The 22,183-nt window shown below is 37.4% G+C and overlaps 1 long non-coding RNA gene across 1 annotated transcript in view; it reads right to left on the bottom strand.

The window, feature by feature from the left end:
• The window catches only part of LOC130577703 (uncharacterized), a 277,294-nt gene that overhangs the window by 86,400 nt on the left and 168,711 nt on the right, over window positions 1-22,183 (bottom strand). Inside the window, exons 3-4 of the long non-coding RNA XR_008965799.1 lie at window positions 16,710-16,783; window positions 4,020-4,073 (exon numbers count right to left, since the gene is read on the bottom strand). This is a non-coding gene — a long non-coding RNA (uncharacterized LOC130577703). The remainder of the gene's footprint in view (window positions 1-4,019; window positions 4,074-16,709; window positions 16,784-22,183) is intronic.

Here is a 22,183-nt window from a genome sequence, read left to right as displayed (position 1 = left end):
GCAGCTTGAATAACTGGTGCATCTGTGCAACTTAATCCCATATTTTGACTRCTCAAACAACACACCCCCTTGTATAACTTGCTGGTGGTTACCTGTATCAGGCACTTCACCAAATAAAATCTGAAATTATTACATTAAGTTTTTCACACAATGAAGAAGGAGCTCTGTGTGCAGAAATACATRGTGTTGGTTTCCACAAGATGGACTTACTGATCAACTACAGGGAGAAACTSTACCATGAATAGCACTTTGCAATACTTAASCTTGAAAATGTGCAACTGGACATAGGTTGGTTTTACACGTTTGTATTCTCTTTGCCTAAAGGTTGTTTAGAGATACATTTGCATCTCCAAGACAAAGCACATGTTAATTACCTCATGTTCCCACTGTACTTTCAGGAAGGAAAGCTATGTAAGTGCTAAGTGCTATTAACATTATCCCCTTCTATTTTTCTCTTTCAGCTTTTAAGTGAATACAGTGCTTGTGAAAGTTGTTGGATTGACAGCCCTGGAGACTGAAGTCTAAAGTGCAGTACACCCGCTGAGCCAAACAGAACTAAAATGTACAAAAGCGTCTCACCAAATTTTAAATACATGCTTCATTTAGCTATTGTTCTATGACGGCAGGTAATACTACCACTGAAAGTTTTGCTGCTCCCATTTACTCGTTCTAAACATCAGTTCAAACTCTGCCTTTATTTCCTACTTTCAAAAATAATTTCTTGCTGACGTGCAACACCCCAGAGAGTGCTTCCCTGCCTTCAAAATCCTACGTTAAGATGGAATGCTGTTGAAGCGTAACTTCATGCTGCTGCAGTCAGGTACAATGGTGCGTCCTGGCATTCACTTTGCACATCACAGAAAAGTACATTAGCTAATCTCATACAGTTTTAGTACTGATCCCACTAAGTGCTTGTCTGCAGAAATGCTACTCTATATTATGATCTAAATCTGAGGCAAGGCAACTTCTAATGGAAGATTTGTTCCTCTAGCTAGGAATGCTAGCATTTCATAAAAAATTAAGTCAATACTTTAACAACAATTCAATATTTCCTGAGAAATGGAGCATCTTATTTTTATTTAAACACTAGACTTCCAGGAATACACCTCTGAAACACGTTTGGAAGTTTTTTAATTTACTTTTTTGAAATCTTTTTTGAGATACCAAAAGACAAATCCTACCTTTTGAGATACCTCTCTTCACACAGGAACGTTCTGATCACTTGTAAAGGTTCCCCTTCATTTTAGCAAGAACCGCTGCTCCCTCCAGGAGACTGCTATTCCTGCTTTCCTGTAAACAAGCTCTCTGAATTACACATTTACTGGCTGTTGCTTTCACAGTCTCCTTTTATCYACTCTCTGCTTCCCTCCAGGTGGAACTGTTTGAGTTTTAAGTGAAGGGACTGAKCCTAGTTGAGTAGAGTGAGCACATATGATGCAGAACACCTGCAGTGTGTAGAGCTGGTACTAACAGCTGCTGTTACAGATGCTTCCAGAAGATTCCTTCACTTGTCTTGACAGGTTCCAGAAAGGAAGTTTGGTGYCTGGGTCATCTTCAGTCCTGCATAACTTCAAGACCTGGCACTTACAGAAAGTAATTCCTTTCCAATTCCAATTACTTTTCAGTTTGGGAAATTTCTCAGGGCTTCTTGTCAGGGCAGGCTAGTCTTTTATGATTTCCAGTCTGCAATGCTGCTCCTTTCTATTTCATCTTGACTTGATGTCATTAGTCTTCTTTTACAGAAACCTGAGCATTCTTTTCCTAATTTATCTAGAWAGTACCCTGACAGCAGCGTCTTTGATCAAGACTTTGCCATTTATGTCTCTTCTCCCGTTAATCATTCTCTGAAATGAGACTTGCAGTAAAAAATAATTAAATCAAGTCTGACTGCCTTCAAATTTCTTGGCTTTCTGGGATTTTGGATGCTCACTTAGGCCAGGCCCTTTAGAGACACTGTGCTTTCTTTGGTACACTGAATAGACCATTTGGGCTATTTTCCTATACTAGAATGTCAAAACAGGTTTTACCAATGGTGAAACTAAATAGCCATTTACAGGAGCAGCTTTGACACCCAGGCACTTTGTTGTTTGATAGTTCTCCCAAAAAGAATTCACTTTTTTCTATTAAAAAAAAAAAATTTAATCTGGAGGCAAAGTGACCACATGATCATTTTTCTTGTCTTTCCTTCTGGAAAAAGAATTCCAGAAGTTCCTTAAAGTCAAAAGGGCCAACCATGAGCAACATCCTCATTTCTCTGGCCAGTGGAAGTCTCATCAAGAGTACAGCTTATCTGTGAGTGTGATGAAACTTGCATCAACCTGAGATGATTAATTAAGCTGCCCCAAGGGAATAATAAATACCACAACAATTAGCACCTTCCTCCTCAATGAGAAACATTTCTTTATGACTTTACTGTCATAAGCAGGGATATAAGTATGAGCCTAAACTTACTTAAACAAGAAGTGTTATTGACCACCTTTTCCAGCTTGACAAAAAGTAGGAAAACAGAATGGCACAATGTTGGATGTGGCATCACATGATTTGTTTCAAGGTCAGAAAATATTGGGGTTTTAAGCACTCAATATATTTTAGGAATATGTTTATGTGTGTATATACAAAATAATTGTAATACTCCATACAGATCCACATAYATATGGAACAGGGTTAAAAACAAACAAACCTACATTAAGACTTCTGTGACATCTCCTATGACAGACCAACATTTGTGCTTAAGCCAGAAATGTTCATCTAGCTTTGTCAAACACCACTGGTTTTTACAAGAAACAGTTCACAGTCTGATAAATTCAAGGCAAATCATCATCCAGTTTCTTGTAGTACAAATGGCTGCATATAAAACATGCTCTTGCTATTAAGTCTAAAACATTACAGGACTGAAATGTTCTGTATCGCATCTCAAATTTTCAAACAATCCAATATCCAGTCTACGTATAGATATATACTTGCTGTTTAATCTCTTAAAAATCAATCAATATTAATGTGTCTGCCTTAAACTTTTAAGGTCATTGTCTCCCTTCTGACATTTTTAACTACATCAACATCACATTATATCATTATAGACTCATGAAGCAATGTACTTTTACATTTTTGCAAGATAATGTCTCTTTTGTGTTTCAGTTTTTATCATAATATAAATCTTGAAATGTAATTTGCATATCTTTTGTTTAGCAAAGGAGACCCCCATTTAAGACCATGTAATTTTAATACATAGACTAAAAGTGGATGACTTTTTAAAGRAAATGCACCAAAATATTCCAATTTATTCTTCAACTGAAGCGGCTGCTCCATCAGTAAATTAGTAAATTCCCTTAACAATACACTTGCTAACAATTATGGTCTGCATGCCTTGGGCTYGCTTGACAGTAGGGTTGCCATCTGTTGAGAAGTCCATTCATGGATTTTAAAGGGCTATTTTAGGTTTTTCCTTTAAACACTGAAAAATACCTTTTTGCTCTTCAGCCTTCCCTCTACTTGTCCTGTCTTTCCTGTGCTCTGTTCCTCTTCCTTCCCACCCTGCCAAGAGTACCAGCGTACTCCAGGCACTCTACTGTCCCTCTGCCCCAGCAGCCACATCACAGCAAAAGGCTTTCAGGCACATTCCCTTCTGAGGAAGTCTGGCCCATTTCCAATGGCCAAGGTGATCAAGCAGAGAGGAGGGAGGAGCCTTGCAGACAGGTACAGACAGAAATGGACAGGATCAATCAAGAAATTCAAAAGCAGCCATGAAGGAAACAAAATCAAGMCGATAAATGGGAAAGGGATGGTAGGAGCTCTGGCCCTGGATAGATGGATATTTCACGAATTCCTTCAATAAATAGGGAACCTCTAGGGAAATTCAGCACCTGGCAATCTTAGTGGATAGCTGTGCTGCAAAGAAAGCATAATGTTCGCCCCTCTGGTAAATTCAAGCAATTAAACCTCCTTAAAAAAAGGCCCTCTTAGGCTTTCTGCCCAGTAAACTCACAGTGAAAAGCAGCTTTAATAAATGTTATAAATCTCACCTCTGAGCCAACAGGAAATTCAAATGTTTTGCATGTGCAGGAGCCAGGGAGCTGCTGAAACAAAAGGTAAATGTGGATATTAGAATAGGTTATGCTCATACTCAGACTGGGCAGCAGCAGAAGCATAAGGCTCAAAAGATGACTGGTTTTTTAAAGCATCCATTCTAATGGCAACTTTGACCATTTATGTTTGTGTTACACCAGAACTCTCCTTTCTTGGTGAGTGAAAAAATTTATTTAGTGATGCATTTGCTGGTTCAATGAATTAAGGATTACTCCTTAACCTTGCAACATTATTGGAAAGCAGTTTTGAGTTTCAGTGTTTTAGACATAAAACKAAATAAAGAAACAGCAACAAATATCTGTGGTTTCTAAAATGAAAAGATCAAATAAAAGAGACTGCAGAGAATTTTTGATCAACACTCTGACAAGGGGTGTTAGTTTTAATAAACAGTAAGAATTTTAGCCCATTATTAAGTATGAGATGCAGTCTCAGCTGTGTTTCTAATTTCCTTTCTTGCCTTTACTGCTGTTATATAAAGCTCTGTAGTGACGAAAAACATATATTGAAAAAATCTGAACACACCATTCAGGATTATGTTACTTCACCTGCGCAGAGCCTCACCAGCCAATGAGAAATATTTGTCTCTTTGCCCTCCATGATGCCAAGAGCTGCAGGCACATTCTGTGTATGGGACAAATCAATGGACAGAGATGCACTTGTATAAGTGAATTAGAATTTTTTTATTGAGTCTGAAKACGGAATTCAGTTCCTTTTGATTGTCGTTTTTTTAAAGCCATAGATAAACACAGCCACATCTTTGTGCACACTTTTAAAATGTGAATTCAAGTATATGAAAACAATGCATATTTGGCAACATATCCTGTGAGAAGGAGGTTTTATGAAACTTTTCTGGGAAGCTGTTGTCTACCAAGCTATAAATACTATACTTTTTGTCTACCACACACACTACAAGCTTATGAAAACACAGAAGACCACAAAAACTAAAATGAAGAAATAGTGAAGGAGAGMCAGAAGATTGTATGGAAATAAGTTATGTTTGCTGCTTGAATTATTCGCAGGAATCRGGGCAGAGGCCTACTCCTTCTTCCACTCCTAGTTTTTGAGGCAGGTAGGCAGAGTGGGTTGGTATGAAAGAAGTCTCTCCAGAAATCTCTTCATGACCCCCCAAAAAAGCCAGGAATTATTTTATTACAAGAGGGACACAAGGAGCAAATCTCTCTTTGTTATAATGACTCCATCTCTGGTTTTCCACCTATAGTACTTTTTATTAGCAGATAATCAAGATTATTAGAAATTATTACTAATAAGCCATTACAATGAATAATGGTAATTAGAATAACACTCAAGGACCCAAGTCATAATAACTATGGAATAGTTAAAAAATATGAGCATAGTGAAGACCAAGGCTTTGCACATGCAAATCTCATACCCAGTAATGAACAAATACAGACTTGTACTCCAGAGAGCACAACACTCAAAGCCTTTCATCCCTAAACTGCCAATGGCAGCATCAAACCCAGTGCTTGTCCACAGACAAACGAGTGACAATTCTAAACAAGTTTCTTTTCTTTAAAAAAAAAACCAATGAAGTGGAAACAGAAGGATTGGTAGAACCAYATAATCCTATTTCTAGCCCCAAAATATTCTGGATGTGTGGCATCTTGGTTTACAGTAAATACTGGTTTAGAGCAATGCAGATCCAGACACCAAATGGATCAAGGATGCAGAGAGAACATTCAGCCTTTATGGCTATTCCATGGAAGGGCAGCAAGTATTTGCCCAATCGAGTTGGCTTCATCTGTGTCCCTTATTCAACAGAATTCTAGTTTTTCCTTTAACAGAGAGCAAAGCTCTGCTTGCTACGAGTTAATAGCAAACATATGTTTAGAGTAGACACACCTTAATTTTCCCACTTTTTACATTTCTTTTTATGGTTTTGTCTCAGGGACACATACCCTCCCTTCACTCTTTGCCTCTTTGCAYCAGCTCTAAATCCTTGTCTATCTTGTTTTCCATCTTCAGAGTCATGACAGAACTCTTCTAAAAGTACTCTGCTGACAATTTCTGATCTGGCTTTCCACTAAGATAAGCAGAACTGCATTTATAACCTTTTAACTTCACATATAACTTCATAACTTTAGTTTACAGCTATATAAAATTTTGTAAGGTTTTATTTGTAAMGGATGGCGTTATCTTAACATGAGCTATGAAGTCACTTTATATATACATATAATATACATTATGTAAACATATAAACATATTAAATATGTATATCATTACAAATGGACATATGCTTCTGACAAAACATGAAGAGAGGACTTTTCATGCCGTAAAAAATGGTATTTGCAACTGCAATCCAGAATAGATTGCAAAGGATATTAAAGCKTGGATAGTTCTGTTTTAAAGAAAAACATTTTTCAAAGTAACATGCTGCAGCTGTGTTTGTTCAGACTTCCTGATCATGGGGGTCACTGTAAGAATTTTTGCACTACCTTAGCAAAGGTGACTAGAAGCACTCTGCATAAAAGTGCCCCTCCCTCTGTATTACAGGAGGAATTGTAGGTCAGATGCTCACAGGCACATCCATCAAAGCCAAAAAAAAAAGTTTTGTAATACTCTACTTCAGAACCTAAAATCACTCCAAAAATTACAGAAGCTTTAACCTCTTTATTACTCTGGCATTACTCTACTTAATTTCTGCTTCAGTCCAGMTGCAGCTGAATTTCAATACACAAGCTCTGGTTCTTGGTTGTCAAACCCCACATACCAGTTTACATGAATTTAACAACACTACAGGGCTTAAAAAAGATAAGCATTCAGGGCTGGAAACATCTGACAACTGCTGTGTCAAAGCTTGCACAATGAACAGAGCAATAGCCAGTTAGGCCAGCTCTGTTATCTTGAGTACAGAATCTTTTCCAATGCCTCATTCCGAAAAATTAGGTAGGCCTGATAAGCTGTATCTATTTGCATAGGAAAGTATCCTGTCAAAGTCTTTCATGTTGACTAGGTTAAGCAAGTTTAAAATTAATCTTACCACAAGCAAGGTACYTATTAAGGAGGGAAAAAGGCACAGCATGGGAAGCCCTATTCATATCAGCTAAAAAATTTTTGAGCGTGGTTTAAAGCTTTAGGGTTTTTAACTACATTTTCATGAAACATTTTTGCTTGTTCACTCATTTTTTCCCCACATTCAGTTAAGATCTGTTTTGGATATGAATTTTGGTATAACGATATTTAAAAAGTTTTCATTTTTGACTTGTGGAAGTTATCAAACTATTATAGACCCCTGTTCCTGCATGAAATTTAAAGATACCACTCACAACTTTGAAGCAGTGTGCTCCCCAAAAGAAGAAAGTAAGTCCAAAAATATAATAGTTGAGATTAACCCTCAAATTCACTTCAATGTTTCTAATTTTTARGAACTGATGCCCTCTCAGTGCCCTAGTTCTACATCAGCCCTGAAACAGATATAAGACACATTCTTTACTTTGTTGCTGCATGAGACTCTGTCTACAAYAAACATTTTTGCTGGGTCCTTAAGTAATAAGTTAGACAGAGAGAGTGTGACAGACAAGTTGCTATTTCAGACTTGAAACAGCACCTGGAGGGCCAAGACCTTTCCCACTTCAATAGTAGACAGAGAATCATGGTAGTGATCAGGGTCATATGGTGAGTGAGGAAGTCACTGATACTGAAGGATCTGATGTCACCATGACAGCTGTAATAACCAGGGCTTACTTCCTTCAGCGAAAAAATACCCACAGAATATRGTGAATACACTGCTGCAATATGTACCTCTTCTACCTTCGTGTCGTGCTATAAGCATTTAACTCCTGAAGGCTCACAGTGCAAGAACAGAGCAACTAACCCTTGCAAGACATTGAAAGGGAGATAGGACAGAAGAAGAGGCGTTTTTTTTAAGTCTTGAAAATTCAGCAGAAAAGTTATTATTTGCTTGTTATTGACAATTCATTCCTCTGAGATAAAACAACTTAGTTACTAGAGGATCCCAAGGAGACAGCTGGCAGTGATGAACTGAACAGCATTCAATCGCAGCAAGTGAACATCATAAAACAGGCACCACTGAATTAAAAAGTAACCTTAAAATGTTTAGTGTACACAAAGGCAGCCTAGTCAAAACACTTCAACAGTGATTTAAAATCTCAAGTTAGAGGCCAGTTTCAACCTTCAGGGAAGCCTTCTCTATTCATAAGGAGCTTAACTAATCATAACTTTCCACGACTTATCAGAACTGGATGCAGTGTGTCGCAGCATGATAACTGAGCTCTGGAAATGCAACAAAAGATGTCTTTTTACAAAAATAATGGTGAGACTAAACCCCAAATTTAATCTTTGAACTTGGTGGGGGAAAAACATCCTGCTACTCATTAAGTGTTTCCATTAGCATGCAGGGAGTCTTAGGCAGACAGCTTCTGTTCATGTTATTGTGATGTGTAGGGCAGCACATGTATCAGGAAAGGAGTAGATTTCTGAAAMCCGGTCCCAGGATGCTCCACAAAGTGCATCACCAGGAAACAGGACAAGCRGTATCAGGCAGGCTGCATTTCTGCAGATAGCTAGCTATGGAAAGAATAAGTCTACCTGAAAAATAACACTACTTTAGTTCATCTAATTGCTCACTATTAACAGTCCAGTGTTTAAGAAAATATGCAGTATTTTTTTTCTAACATGATAAAAGCTCWAGCTATCAGAAAGCTTCAGAGTTAGAGCTAAATGGAGCTCAAAAAGGACCAGATTTCTATCTSTATTTTCTTCAGTGCAGTTCCAGATACATTAAGACCTCAGCAGAGACCTGCAAATATTATGTACGGCTTTCTTTTATCTTCTGGAAAAAGGGGGGAAAAAAACAGTATGAAAGAATGAAGCAGTGCCAAACACTACAAGAAAGGCTTAATAAATAGAGCCCAGGGTCACAATGTTGCTCTTATTTGCCCTGAAATATATCACTGAAGTTCTGTATATTCATATTTGTTTACATTATAAATGTACTAAATGAGCTAATTATAGTGATCATAATTTACAATTAAAAACAAACAGTTAGAAATTTCAAAGGCTTTCAATATCTTTTCTTTAATCATTCACCCAGGCTCAAAATATGCATTTTTTAGATTAAAGCATTAAAGTTGCTAATTATATTCTCAGAACTAACAATTATTTCTTTACCCTTTTACTACCTTCTTCTGGCAACAAAAAAATGTCAGCACTGATTTAATTTTTTGTTATTACAGGATTAAAAGAAGTTTCTAAAATGCAATTAAATGTGCCCTATAGCTATAGTAACTTTTCTATCAGCATCCAAAGCCTCTTCACTAAAACAACAGCATAAAAAAATTATTCAGACTTTCTAGACATACTTTTTTTCTCCTTTTATAACACATTCCTTTGGTGATTATCTCCAATGACAACTCAACCATCTTAATGAGACTCTGTGCAAATCTAGATCTTGGTAAAAGCAGGGAAAATGAAAGTTAAGGAGGCTGTTAAGAGTGCAAAACCCTGCTCATGTCAAGCACTGGTTCTTCACCTTTGGAAGCCTCGTTCAAGTTCACCCTGAGGCTCTAAGTGAAAAGTTCAATAGTCTCAACTATGTCCCTACCTGATATATCACAAAATCAATTACTTTATGATAGTACACTTGGTAACCTATGCTCAGACAGAATCAAGTTTTTTCCCATTGGGAATTCACCAATTATCTTCTCAGTGAATTATTCTCAGATAAAATAGAAGTTCCTGCTATCAGCAGGAGTTTCTCATTATACTGCCTCTCTTGTTTAGTAGTTGGCTGTTTCACAACAGTGATGTTGTACTCAGTCCATGCACCATTAGCTGCTGTGTGATCACAGCAATCCACGGTGACAGGACACCAAAACATGGTTCAGTGCCCACATTTGTACTGGTTTGGAAAAGAATAGTCATTGCAAGCAACCAAAGGAAAATCGTAGCACGGAACATAACTGAAATTCTACAGTTTCTCAAGGACTTGCCTTCCTCTGGAGAATGTGGAATGGTAAGGCCCTGTTTTTAAGTTTGACAGTTGTGAACACCATTTTCTAACTGCCATCAACAGTATCCTTAGCCCAGGCTTCAAGAGCACATTGATCCATCTCATTAGTAGCTCTCCCAAATTTACATCTTGTGTAACTTACATAATAGCTTGTTGCTGGAGTGGATATATTTATGTTAATTACTTAACATTGTTTCTAATTTAAATACATCGTTTTCACATAAGTGAATGCCAATATGTATAATAAATATGAGTCTCTGAGTGATTTAGATATGGAATATGCACTCTGTATGCTGCTTTTTAAATCAAGCTTCAATCACTGCACAGGACCATCCCAGACTTTGCAGTTCTCTACCCAAACTAAGCTCAATTAGTTTAGTCTAGTTCTCAGTCACAATTTTGTTTCATAAAAGCACCAGCAACAAAATTATTGCTAACCAGCATCTTCTGTCAGAGCTGCCTGATGGCATACACATTTGCAGACTCTGAAAGGGATTACTCAGCCTCAGCACCAAGTAAATCAGCAGTGATACTGTCCCTGTTGTAGTAATTTTGTGAAATCTATTCTGCTTTAAACAGACATCTTTCAGATTAAAACATTGAGAGAAAGAGAGAGAGACAGAGTTGACAATCAAACAGAATTTTGATCTTATTCTCTCTAGAGTAGAAATGTCTAGATGAGAGCAGTGAAAATGATGGGTGCCTAAAGGAAAATCCCAATGTGCAAAGATGAAAGACAGAGACTGCCCAAATAAAGGATGGTGTAATAGACAGAGGCCACATAATGAACGATCGAAAAACAAGAAGTCAAAATTCCTGTTTACCCTTACATATAATACAGGGACATAAGGACATGCAATGTCACTGAGAGGACATAAATACATAAACAAGTTTTAGTCATGTGGACTTCTTATGACTGTTCAGCAAATTTACACTTTCCCAGCTATAAAATGGGGATAATATTCTTGCTCCCCAAACAGAGAAAAACTTGTTGAGGAAATATTCATATAATTCTGTAATGAAAAATGCCATTGAAAACATTAAAAAGAAATCAGTAATTTCAAGTGCAGTGCAGGTTTGGATTGCATTAGCYGGCACAGTGGACAATAAATAAAGCCTAAGCCTACAGACTAAGCAAAGAAGGTAAAAAGARCTACTGAACACCTTCCTTGTTCCCTGCAAATCATCGCCCTCATGCACAAAATGAGGCAAAACTAATTTGTGATTTGTAWATAAGGATGCTATTGTATCACAAAGCTGAGAGCAGCTGACTTAGGATTCTAGGGCCAYCCTTCAAATTCGAAGTGCTTGATCTTGCAATCTAATTGACTTGTGTCTTTTAATACAAAGTTACAAACAAGTTATTATTTCTACAAAAATAACCACATTATTAAGTYGATTGTTCGCAAAATAAATATGAAATGTTTTAATTGCTTCTCCAGAGASATGCAAAAGATTTCATTTGTAGCCTTTGATTCTATGAGCATTTAGTGAGTTTCTCATAGGAATACTGCATTKCTAAGGAACATTTCAATTCCTCTGTAAATGTTACATCCTTTTATTGAACTCTATCAAGAAGCCTGCTCAAAGCTCATGCTTAGATTTCTGMATCTTTCCAAGCACATTCTTTCTTCACCACGACCACAAATATGCTCACCAAAAATTGTGATGAAGAACTGGACAATTCAGAACTTCTCAAGTGCATAACCTAATGTACCTCCATTTAAGGAGGCCTCTGGTCAGCCAAGCCAAAATCTTGATGGAAATGTTTTGCAGCGTGAATAAATTGTCTCAAAATAAAACAAAGGAGTGAATATATCAGAAGTTAAAATACATACTTTATTTAATGTATAGTCCTGAACAAAGGGAACTTACAGTAGGCTATAAAAGCTGATTTTTCTTTTAGAGCACAGCTGGTATAACACAGCACATTTTTTTTTGTAACAGCTCAGTGGGAATATTTCTGGATATGTAGATGGATTTGAAAATACAAAAACTCGTGGTAAAATTTTATGTTATATGGCTACATATCTGGTAGGTTAGATGAGATGAACTCAGATCTTTCAGAAAGGCCAAAGCATGCAATGCTGCATCTAACAGAAGGGAGGATAGGGTAYCAGGAAAAATTTCTTCACTCCAACCATTCTGTCTCTGRGCAACTGGAAGGAACATGCAACTGGCAGATCATTACCCACTGAGGGGTATTTGCATTGTAGGCAAATTGTCCAGCCACATCAAAACCAAATCCCACTGAGACTATGTGTAGGTTCAGAGCAGCATTCAAAATGTTTATTATTCTCCATATTCCTGGAATTTCTCAATTCAGGCTGAATCTGGACACTTCAACAGTATAATAATGTTTTGTTTTCTGAATAAAGGATTAATAAACAAAAAAAATTTCCAAACTGTATATGCAAAACTTTCCTGCATCGTACACTATTTTGTTGTTATAATCTTCAGAAAATAATATCCACCTAGTTGAACTGTTGACAAAAAGCAGTGAAATGGATCAAGTCACAAGAGTGCTATGATAYCTAGATAAGCAGCTAGTGAGGAAATTTTAGTAAGGACTTTCCCAGGTCTCCTGTCTACATTGGCATATATCAGGCTTCATCTAGAGTTAAATAGGCAAGAATCCATTACAGAGAAAGTCCATGGCATAATCAGAAAACAATCAACACTTTTTCTAATGCTGATTTCTTCTTCACTTTAAACTGCTTCATTGACTTTAATTAAACTTGCCCTAGGTTATGAATCTAGCAACTGCAGAAACATTTGAAAATTAAATAAAATAAAAGCATCTTTCTTGTCTGAAGGGTTTTTGCTTAGCTGTATCACACTTCTGACTTAGAGGATTTTTTAATGATTAGAAATGCTGTATATGATACTGCAAGACTGCTGGCTTTGCTCTTGAATTAAAACGACCWCCCACTCCTCAGTAAGAATCACAACATTAAATTGTTGAGATTCTCTCCACTGTTCTTCATTGCAGAATTCCTCTGCTGGTTTCTGAGAAATGGTGTGATGCTGTCACCACAGAATTACACCAGCCTTACTCCCAATTTTCTCTAAGGCTTACACCAGCCCTACTCCCAATTTGCTCTAAGGCCAAAGGAAAGGAATGTTGTATATTTAGAATACGGGAAATTTTCATAGCTCAGGCCAAGGTTAAAAGCACATGACACAGACTTTGGGGGAATACAGAGATGGCCTGTGTCCYGCCCCAGCCTGGGCCTGGCTCATAAGAATATGACCAAAATTCCCAAGAATGAGAGTGAATGGAAGAACTTACAAAACATAATCATCAAGAGAAAAGAAGGTGGAACAACCATGTCAAATATATTCCATCCTGGAGTCATCTCGTTTCATTAGATGMAAACACCACTTCATTAAAACTCTAAATAAAATAAAATCTGGTCAAAGATGGGCCCAGTAAAGAATTAGGAAAGTCCAAGAATTAATTAATTATTTTTACAATTTGCTTTGCCTCTATTTTGAGTTACTCTCCTTTTCTCCTCCAAGGAACTTCCTAGAGACAACTGAGAAATGTTCAAAAGCTGTACCTTTTATATCTAGAACAAGCAAAATATATTTTGGAAATATTCCAAATTTTGCTGAAATAATATGAATTACCTGCAACTGCGTACATGTCTTGGTGAAGTACCATAGAGTATTGTAGTTTAATCTGGGGTTCAAAAGACTTGAATTCAGTTTTTAAATAGCTCTTTTATTTCTTCTTTTTTTTTCAGACATCCACAGATGTCTGAAAARACAGAATTTCTGTGTGTCAGAAGGCTACTATCTATTATTCTTAAGYTATTACCTAAACATCYTCACTAAAGTCCAAAGAAAGATCTTCAMAAAAGTCTGTGACACCAGGATCAACCACATATATCTGYAAATTTAACATATATAAGACTTCTACAACAGAATATCTAAAAAATATAGTAATTGTCATTTGTTATACCTTGAATATGTACATAACATTGATGAAACTTGAAGAGTTTTCCAAACAGTGCAAGCAATCTATAATGACAGACAACTCTGCTTATGTCCACTCAAGCTGTTTAACACCACAACAGAATTACTCAATAGTTTATGGACATTTTCCTTCACCCGTCTTTGAGAACTTTCCATTAACTTCAATAGATGCCAAAACAGGCCCAAGAGCAGGAAATGAAGAAATATACTGTACCCAAATGAAATCACTGTGGGAATTTAGGTAGGCAGAATGTAATTATTCACACTTGATTCTGGATAGAGCACTAGGTTTATATCCCCATTCTGGCAAACATATGAGATATATAATAATCAAGAGGAACAGGGCTGCTGGCTTTCCTCTCAGTCAAAAGAAAAGAATAAAGAAGGAGAATGAGCTGCTTGCTTAACACTGAATAAAAGGAAGGAGTGATACTTATTGCATCATCTGCAAGACTTGCCAAGAAACAAAATGTATTAAGTAAATAATCACATTTGAAAAATTAAATATTTGGTTCCTTGCTGGTGCTAATGGAAATATATGGTTTTCTTTCTTTTGTGTTCATTCCTAGGGAAAAATCTCTGGAAATAAGTGTCTGCAAAATACTGATACTTATCATTTCTATATTCATTGATATAGATGAGGACACCAAGAAGCACTGAAAAAAAATGGATTCTCTTGCAAATGTACTGGATTGTAAAATAACAAGAAGTTTTAAATCTTGTAATAGAACTGCATTAYATTCTAGCAAAGTGGATCCATTTCTGAGGTGGAACATGACAGCTTTTTAACTTTCTACAACAATATGTGACAGAAGAATACTATATTCAGTTGATACTGTAGGGTGATTTATGGAGGCAGAATGTAATAATATRAATTGAGTTTCAGAAAGACACTGTGACTAATCTTACAAAAAATGCTATGGGATGTTTAATAATCCTGGTGGGTCAGAAGTTGTTCTTCAAAAAAATCTCTTAAGACTGATTGTTATTAAAGTATGTACCGCATTTGGTTCATTTTTCTTTTAACTATGTAGCCTAAAACTGCTGTCAAGTGCAAATATTTGAGTTGTAATTGGATACCCATACAAATGGAATAGAGCCACCAAACCTCAATGAAAATTACAATCATAGAATACTTAAGATACATACATAGTAAGAGCACTTTGAAGAGCCCTAAGACAAGCATCTGTCCACATCTTTTGAGGTCTACCTAACAGTACTCATATTGTCCCATTAATCAAAAACAAAGCAGCAGGAATAGGGCAGCACACTACAACTCCTTCTTTGCATTCGCTGTGTAACCCTCCTCCATTGCCTCTCTTGAGCATTTCAGGCTATGGTGCTTATGAAGCCATGAGTGGCAATTCTGAGAAGACTTAAGTGAGCAGAGAGGAGGGGAAGACATAACATATATGGTTGAAGGGCTTGACTCAAACCCCTCAGAAATTACCSAAGTCTGTCTTTTACTAACCAGGCSTCTGTGCCAGTCCTAGCAGAGAAGCAGAGCAGTTTTCACAGTGTGTCTCTGTCTGCAGAAAGACTGTGACTGCAAGTGTTTGTAGCCCTGGTCTGGGCCAACATGGTTTCACAAGATGAGAAAGGAACAGATGCCATTCCATGGTCTGACGTACACTAACACCACACCGGGCAGCGCTCCTGCCAAGGCTCTGTGGGACGGGACCGTGCAGCCCCCACGGGATGGCCGGGCCTGGGCTGGCAACCGGGGCTTGTGCCACTCCTGACAGGGCAGGAGTGACATMCCCTGACCCGGGCATGTGCTGAGGCACAGAGATGGGCCAAGGTGGGCAACATGTGGGAATGGGCCGAGATGTGGGAATGGGGACGGGCCCTGCTGTGTGTCTGAGGCTGACAGGAGCTGGACAGGGCCAGGGAGCCTCGAGGCCAGTGAGGCCTGGTGGTGCCMTCAGGGCTGYGACACTYAAAAATAATAYAAAAATAAAAATACCTCAAACAAATCTTACACTTTTTACATMATTTGGTTTCATAGGGCTTCCCATYTTTCCMCTSTGTATTTTCCCCAGCATTTTCTTATGATTTAAAGTYGACTTAGCCATAGCTTTCAGCACTGCAGGCAGCTCTTTTCAGGTCACCCTTGTTAATGAGAACAAATGAAAAAGTATATTTGTGCATTTTCAGAGGCTGTCCAAATGGGCTGAGATCCACTTACATGGCATCCTTTCCTTGGCTTCACAAAAAAAACAATATTTTTCTAACTCTGGAAAATTTGCTCCACCTAAAAGTTTGGCTAACACTTGCRTTTTCATCCCAGATTTTGGGTTTCCTATAATGCTATAAAGTTTTTGTTAATCAGCCCACAAGTTCCTTAAAGAATTTTTCTCAGAAKGGTAAATAGCAACATGTTTAATGTATACGGTGTGTCAGGTTTGGTCCCARTATCTTTGCTACGGCTCTCAGCCTTTTCCACCACACAATACACTATGTGGCAAAGACCACCCAGCAGTTYTCTTTTTCAGTGTATTTCACATTACCTCTTTGTTAAGTTTAGTTGTAGACTTCAACTCCATAAGGTAAAATATTCCTAGATACTTAATAGCCTGTGGTTTTCAATCTATATTTAAACCCTGCCTTATCCACCGATCGTACAATATGTTCAGGRACATAAACTCCAACTTACCTCAGTTGATTCGGCATTCAGACACGCTTGCAAAATTCTCAGCTAGCTTCTACAGAGTTTTTATGTTCTAGGAGCTGAAATAAAAATACCATTTATACTGTATGATACTTATTAGAGATGAATGAACAATGTATAGCAAATAACTTAGAAAACTATTGTTTACTAAATATCCATAAGCTGATGTCTTATAATGATTTGGTGATTTCTTTGAATTTTTTCAACATTCTTCAGTTCTTACAGTTTTTATTCACTGTTTTTCARCTTAGATATTTCAAATGTTCAATAGTCATTAGCCAATCTATGTAGTATAGCTCTCATAAATGTGAGTAGCAGTTTTTTAAATTTTCACTAGGAAAATTTGAGCCTATAACTCTGGTGATATTAGCATTTGTCTTGGCTTTGAGAAACGTCTGTGTTTTGACAAACGGCTTCTGAACAATTACAACCACACTTGGATGTACCAATGCAGCAGAACTGGAAGCAGCATGGTACCATCAGTGCAGTGCTGTCCCTGATCAATTACCACYACCAAGGTGGAGGATGTATAAACACAGGTGTAGCATCAGTGTGGCTCTCTTGCTTTCAGAATTCATGCTCAGCCCCCTTCCCAGGGATGTATCACCCCCTCTGGAATTAGCTTGATATTTTTTGTGTTGTGCTCCTACRTCCAGACTCTAGTAAGGGCTCCATGCTTTCTGGCTACCAGTGTAACCTTCCAAGTCAGTTCTTTTAGGGCTTTCCTCCTTCAGATTTAAATAAAGCAAGCCCATATRGAAATGAACTTTTTTACTTTTCTGGGACAAAATTCACATCACTCACAAGACTGGGGATGGTATTATACAAAAGTTACCTCTATCTGTGAAACAGTTTTTTTTTTCTTAGAATTATCCTTCCTGAGTTAGATGTATCATTAAGCAATATGACCTGAAACCGGTTTGGTACTCAGCAGAATCAATTTAAACATGGAATACATTGTATATCCTAATTTATTATGCACAGACCTACCARTACTAACACAGATGAAAAAGAACCAGAAGATTGTTAGTTGATTTGTTAATGCACTTAGGTGTCAACAGGTGTGGTCAGCTGGAAAGTGGCAGSTGTTACTGATGTGTTGGTGCTGTCATAGAAGGATGTCCTGCAGAAGCCTTAAATGCAAAGTTAAAATTGACAAGTTGTTGAAATCCCCTATCAGCCACCACATCACAAGTATTCCTCATCTGATTTAAGGCTGGAAATGTGGCAGAATAAAAGCCTAGTACTTAAATATGTGGGTACTAAAATACTTGAACTTAACTCTGATATCTGCACATTTAGGTTTTTATGTTCCATAAAGATGTCATCTTCAAGGGAGGCATCAAACCCTATTTCCATCCCCTGTAGATACTCATTTGTAGTTTCAACTAAAYATAGCACCATCAGATAGCTGTCCAGCTAAACTATTTTATTTGGATCATCATCATATGATTTTTAGCAATGAAGATTTAAGATCATCTAAAAGATTAAGATTAAAAKATCTTCATTTTGGGACCATATACCTTAATAAGAAAAGAATACAATGTGAATACTTAAACAGTAGAAAACACATATTGAAAGTGGGCAACCTAAATAAAAAGTCTGGAACAGTGTGCTATTTTTTACTAAAATATTTAATCCAATTAGTTTCTAGTTGATGTGATATGAAATCTAAAAATAATCTTCACTTTCTCTTTATGTTTTTTYGAATATACTTCATTGCTTTTGAAAGTAAGGGATTAATAACACTTGGGAAGGGAAAGCASTGTAGATTGGCACAAAGTAAATTTTTCCTCAGCACAAAGCTGGTTTACCATACATGGTTTTATTATACTTGCATGAGTCCTGAGCTACAAAAACCCATCTTTGCCAATTCTCAGAAATCACTGATAGAAAAGATTTGTGAGATTTTTTAATTCCAGAGCACTGTGATCAACATCAATTCAGTCCAATTAGTAGTTATCATAGTTGTTCCAGTATACTGTCTACTCTGCATTGAGTTATTAGCCCATCTAGTGATGAGAGTTTACTGTATTTCTTAGAAATTTTAAATGAGCATCAGTGCTTCCAAGCCAGCCTGAGTGGCCTCTGTGCTACGACTCTCCTGGTCCTAGGCATAGGTTGTRGAACAGAAAGGACCTGGAAATTCTGGTGATCCAGCAGGTTCCACCAGACTGCTAGAGAGTCAGGAGGGGAGAGGAAARCAAAGCTGTTTTGGTTGGTCACTGAAATTGAATCATCTCCACTAAATTTTTTCATGCTTTGCATCTCAGAATTGTGTTTTTCATTCTCTTTTCTTACCTGCACAAAAGGCAGTATCTAGGCGATGGTCATATAAAGAAAAAAGCACCAAACTGCAGTGAGATCAGAAACACTTTAAATAAACCATTTTTTCAGATGTGGAAATGCATAGGAGGACTGAAGCGTCCTGGAAACAGAAAGCTTGATTTCGTATTTGCCTAACATTTTGGTATGAAGCAGTTAAAATAATAATACTCACAAAAGAATGACTTTGCAGATGTTGCATTTGCAGCAGCAAATCTGGGCCATGCCAGGAAGAATTAGAATAACCTGGACTGTGTGCTTCAGACTAATAACGTGCCGTGCACAACACAAAATCCTGTGCCTGTGGTGAGGGTRTTATTTTGCCAGTGAAGTCTCTCTACCCAGAGAAGATCTATGTCAGAACAGTTTTAAACCTATACCTGATTTGTAAAGTTCAGTCCTCCACAATGTAGACACCAATGCAAACCCAGGACTACAGTACATAAATGTATTATAATGTATAAGAATTGTACATCAGGAAATTACTCCCGGTCTGGCTGCCATACTGATATCAATGCAGCAAAAAGTGTATGGTAGAACAGAAGGTTTTGTGCTAGAGAACAGATAAGTGACATGGATTGAAATTATGGTAAATTTAAATTGATGGCCTAATTAGTATTATCTCTTTTTGTATTCTCTGTAAGAAATATTATCCAGGAGGAACTCATTTTGCATTAATGTTGATATAAAATGTAATTCTGTAGCATTTTCATTGTAATCTGGCATTAATTAATGCATCATTATTTCAAAGTGTTAATTAAATTATTACAGAAAGGGACATCTGACCCAGTTCAGAAAGAAAGAAAGTAAGTATAATGCATGAGAATTAGATGTTCAGAGGTCTGAAATTGAGTGAGTTCTCACAACTCTAGGTATGTGTAGCAGCACAAAAACAAGATGAAATATAGACATGATAAATGGCTCACAAACCACAGTATGGCATCAACATTTTCTCACTCATGATGGAGTCTGATGACAGCATCAGAGCCTCAAAGACAGGCAGACATCAGAAATCTGAAACGGCCAATTCTATAGGGTAAATTAAATAAACTGTACACTAAACTGTACGCTATTAAGAATTACTCACAATGAATTCAGGGAATTAAATAGGGGTATGAAAACAATCACAGCTTCTGCAGGCTCTACTACACACACTGCTGTTGGGCAGGAATACCACTGCTATACAGCCACTGCAGTGCCAGGGCAGTCAAACAGGATTAATCACAAACAGTTCTGCACTCCTCAGTGCTGGTTGTCCTGACCTTCTGCCTGCAGTCCTAAGTGGCTGCAGCGAAGTCTCAAATCAGCATTTCAGTTGTTGTTCTTGTTACTATCAGCTGGGTGGTGGCTGTTTTCACACACAGGAGGAGAAAATCCAAACCTTCACCAAAGAATAGACAGTCTGATCCAATGCCCAGTGAAAGCTACAGAATTCTAACCCTGACTGAGAGAACTGGCATTTAAGCATGCTCCTGAGAGCTGCACAAGCAGACCTCTGAGGGAATGCCACTGGCACCAAGTGGGGCTTTCTGCAAGGGGCCACACAAGCTCTGTGGAACTGGGGTCTCTGTGAATTATTAAACTAGATTAATAATTCACRAAAACATTAGTCTAGAGCATGAAGCAAATCTTATGCAATGTGACCTACCTGCCAGCTATCCACCAGAGCCAGAGTTGCACAGGATACTTCCAGGATGTGGCTTCCATAAGATTCTACACTATTCAACAACTCTGTCTGTTTCAACAATTATCACTTTCTTTTGTTACATTTGGGCTTGCATTGAAAGATCTTTAAAATGTGAAAGTTAAATGAGGCTCTTATAAAGAAGTGGTTTGGGTGCAGTATATTAAAGGAAAACTTCAAAGGAGCTCAAGATACCTTTCAAGCTAAGGTACAAAAATTTAAACAAGAACAAAAGCCTCTCTTGTATTTTGAAGCATTAATTGTTCCACTTCTGTTGATGTAAAGTGAAAGGAGAAGCTTTTAGTTAAAAGTACGTAGTATCAACCAACATGGAATGTTCCAGAGTCTCATGGAATAATTTTAGCTTTGATATAATGGCACAGGTGAGTCTCAAATTATAATGCTTTCTGTAGCATATGCAATAATTTTTGGTAACTGAATCCATTAGACAAACATTAGYGCTTGAGGAGATTATTGGCATAAATCAGAGTTTCACCTTTTATATTTATAAGATATTTCATATTTATAAGGTATTTCATAACTTTGTGAGWGGTGTTTGTCACATAACTTTGTGAGCATTGTTTGATATTTCACAGCTTTGTGAGTGAAGTTTTCTATATCATTATAGTCTGGTTTTCAAAGATAAAACACACAACATTGCACTGTTTGCTCTTTCACCCATCTGTCAGTTCCCCTCCTTTAAGGAAGGGGAAAAATTGTAGAAACTGTAAGGACAAAAAGCCTGCCATACGTTTTATGAAAACTGACACCTGGATAGTAAAGAAAGAGACAAATTGGTGCTTCCATGGAAGAAAGGTTTCAACTGAGAATTTAAAAATTCTGTGGACTTTGGCCTCTCAGGTGGCCAGTCTTGTGAGGAGTTCAGTGCCAACCACAATACGTTASCTTGCCCACTTGTAATTAGTCAAGGTTGCTGTGGAGGGATTTATGAGACACATGAAGTAATTACAAGTCTCACGTGCAAGTATATCATGGAATACACTCAGAGAGGAACAGTGAGTTGGTTTTGTGCAGAGGTAAAGGTAATAGTGATACAACGTGCAAAAACCATCACTGTTCATGAACAACCCACTGTGGTATAATTTGAGCACACCTGTAGGCCTGCTCAGAAAAAAATACATGATATGTACTGAGATGCCTGATTTCTGCATTATTGATAAAATACATAAACCAATAATCTTAATCTATAATGACTTTAGCTCTGGTCCCACTGAAGATAACTGACAGAAAAAAAGAATATCTTTTTCTCGTTAGTTTTGCTTTGCATCATGACAAGAGTATTCTTGCCTCAGTCTGTATTTAGACCAGTGGAGACCAAGAACAATCAATTTACAGGTTTTCTTAACGGAATATCCTGGTTACACTAAGAAAAGTGCTCCCAATTTCCAGAAACTTTTTTTTTTTTTTTCAGCTTTTGTAAGCTTCAGTT

The sequence above is a fragment of the Malurus melanocephalus genome, unplaced genomic scaffold (assembly GCF_030028575.1).
Source record: "Malurus melanocephalus ecotype Western Australia unplaced genomic scaffold, MMel_1.1 scaffold_8, whole genome shotgun sequence".
Classification (NCBI taxonomy): domain Eukaryota; kingdom Metazoa; phylum Chordata; class Aves; order Passeriformes; family Maluridae; genus Malurus; species Malurus melanocephalus.
Note: the sequence above shows the minus strand (reverse complement) of the source record. Positions and strands in the feature narration are given on the sequence as shown.